The sequence below is a fragment of the Mesoplodon densirostris genome, unplaced genomic scaffold, assembly GCF_025265405.1.
Source record: "Mesoplodon densirostris isolate mMesDen1 unplaced genomic scaffold, mMesDen1 primary haplotype scaffold_37, whole genome shotgun sequence".
Lineage (NCBI taxonomy): Eukaryota > Metazoa > Chordata > Mammalia > Artiodactyla > Ziphiidae > Mesoplodon > Mesoplodon densirostris.
In genome coordinates, this window is record NW_026778196.1 from 6,157,715 (window position 1) to 6,161,122 (window position 3,408).

Sequence of the window (3,408 nt, forward strand, 5' to 3'; positions counted from 1 at the left end):
TGTACAGGAAACCTAGAGAATGTACACACTGTGAATACGAAAGGTTTCTAAAACTCAACGAATAGTCCCTCTCCTGGTGCTCCAGTTTGACTTTCCAACTGCCTTACTATCAATCTCCCAACTTGGAGAGACAGGCCCTTTAACCTCCTGGTGTGCACAGGTTGCCAATTTGGCAGAGGATGGAAGGGACGAGGGAGAACCCATGAGAGAGTAGCTGTTAGGCATTTGGAGGGGCACATGTCACTCTAATTTCCCGGCAGGAAGAAGAATTAACCAAAGTCTCAGCCACCCACCGGGAACCAGTATAGGACATGATCCAAAATTTTGGACTTGTGTTCAGCTCACAAAAAACGAGTTGAGAAATGGAGCTCAGGGGCACAGCAATGCACAAATTGGCAGAGTGATAAAGGACAACTATCGTCCAAAAATCTGTTGAGGGAAGTCAACGAGGCGGACTTGAAAGCGATGCAAAATAGCAGGAAACAGATTTCAAGAGGTACCTTGGAATCGCCTGTAAAGCACAGGAAGAGGGGCACAACTTGGACAATGATGCACTTGGCCAAAAAGTGCGTATGCGTTTTCTCCTGAATATATTCAGGAGAAAACACATACGCCCTTTTTGGCCAAGCAAGCAAGCGGGCAATGCAAATCTGCACTACAAAGAAGTATCACATCCCACCGGTCAAAAGGGACATCCACAAAATGTGTAAAAACCAGAAAGGCAAGACAGGCCCTGGAGAACATGGAGCCTTGTTATGCTGATGGGCGGGATGTAAATTGCCAACTGCCTCACTGGAGGAGTGCATTGTGTTCCCTAAAACAAGTAAACAACAGAGCTACAGAGCCAAGGCCACATCCAGTCTAGGGAATATACCTTGGGAAAACTGAAAATCAATAAGAAAGAGCCACCTCCAAATTTAGGGCTGCACTGACTACAAGAACCTCAACTTGGGTACACCTTAAATATCCCAGGAAATATAAAAATGGTTCAAAACATTGTGGTACTTACGTACGATGGAATATCCCTCAGACATGAAATCAATGTCATAAGACCAGTAGCAGCAAAGTGAGTGGATTCAGGTACGATGATTCTAAGTGAAATAAGTCACAGAGAAAAAGAAACTTATCACAAGATATCACTTATGAAGATCGTGTAAACATGGATACACGTGAACTGAGTTAGGAAAGAGAACAGAGACTCCCATTTAGAAAACACTCTTATGCCTGCATAAAGGGGATGGAGAGGTGGGGTGATGCATAAAACCAGAGTTTGATATAAGCACAGGGACCGTTCCAAAAACCAACTTTGGAATAGACAAGACCTACACCTTCCTCAGTGAAAGAGACTCAAAACCCCATATTTCCCGCAGAGGAATATATCTGACTAGTAAGAATCTTAAAACCTATGTATTGATATGACTCCATAAGGGAATCAAGTGTGTCTAGAGTGGCATAAACATGGCAGCGAGAATCAGCTCAAACCCACTCTAAAAAGGAATTTCAAAAGCAAAACCAAAAAACAGGGAAATTCTTTACAATTCCTTCAGGGTGTCTGAGGAAACCTGGAAAGACCCTATCTACAATGACAGCTGGATGTGGCATAAGGCTGGACACTTGGGACTGAGAGGATTGTTGAGATTGGGTGAGCAAATGCACACCCTTTCAAGCAATAATGCATGGCCCCCATTCCATGGGTCCCAATGCTCCAGGTTGAAGGGAATATTACTACAGCTATAACATGTACAGGAAACCTAGAGAATGTACACACTATGAATATGAAAGGTTTCTAAAACTCAACGAATAGTCCCTCTCCTGGTGCTCCAGTTTGACTTTCCAACTGCCTTACTATCAATCTCCCAACTTGGAGAGACAGGCCCTTTAACCTCCTGGTTTGCACAGGTTGCCAATTTGGCAGAGGATGGAAGGGACGAGGGAGAACCCATGAGAGAGTAGCTGTTAGGCATTTGGACGGGCACATGTCACTCTAATTTCCCGGCAGGAAGAAGAATTAACCAAAGTCTCAGCCACCCACCGGGAACCAGTATAGGACATGATGCAAAATTTTGGACTTGCGTTCAGCTCACAAAAAACGAGTTGAGAAATGGAGCTCAGGGGCACAGCAATGCACAAACTGGCAGAGTGATAAAGGACAACTATCGTCCAAAAATCTGTTGAGGGAAGTCAACGAGGCGGACTTGAAAGCCAGGCAAAATAGCAGGAAACAGATTTCAAGAGGTACCTTGGAATCGCCTGTAAAGCACAGGAAGAGGGGCACAACTTGGACAATGATGCACTTGGCCAAAAAGGGCGTATGCGTTTTCTCCTGAATATATTCAGGAGAAAACGCATACGCCCTTTTTGGCCTAGCAAGCAAGTGGGCAATGCAAATCTGCACTACAAAGAAGTATCACTTCCCACCGGTCAAAAGGGACATCCACAAAATGTGTAAAAACCAGAAAGGCAAGACAGGCCCTGGAGAACAGGGAGCCTTGTTATGCTGATGGGCGGGATGTAAATTGCCAACTGCCTCACTGGAGGAGTGCATTGTGTTCCCTAAAACAAGTAAACAACAGAGCTACAGAGCCAAGGCCACATCCAGTCTAGGGAATATACCTTGGGAAAACTGAAAATCAATAAGAAAGAGCCACCTCCAAATTTAGGGCTGCACTGACTACAAGAACCTCAACTTGGGTACACCTTAAATATCCCAGGAAATATAAAAATGGTTCAAAACATTGTGGTACTTACGTACGATGGAATATCCCTCAGCCATGAAATCAATGTCATAAGACCAGTAGCAGCAAAGTGAGTGGATTCAGGTACGATGATTCTAAGTGAAATAAGTCACACAGAAAAAGAAACTTATCATAAGATATCACTTATGAAGAACCTGTAAACATGACTACACGTGAACTGAGTTAGGAAAGAGAACAGAGTCTCACATTTAGAAAACACTCTTATGCCTGCATAAAGGGGATGGAGAGGTGGGGTGATGCATAAAACCAGAGTTTGATATAAGCACAGGGACCGTTCGAAAAACCAACTTTGGAATAGACAAGACCTACACCTTCCTCAGTGAAAGAGACTCAAAACCCCATATTTCCCGCAGAGGAATATATCTGACTAGTAAGAATCTTAAAACCTATGTATTGATATGACTCCATAAGGGAATCAAGTGTATCTAGAGTGGCATAAACATGGCAGCGAGAATCAGCTCAAACCCACTCTAAAAAGGAATTTCAAAAGCAAAACCAAAAAACAGGGAAATTCTTTACAATTCCTTCAGGGTGTCTGAGGAAACCTGGAAAGACACTATCTACAATGACAGCTGGATGTGGCATAAGGCTGGACACTTGGGACTGAGAGGATTGGTGAGATTGGGTGAGCAAATGCAGACCCTTTCAAGCA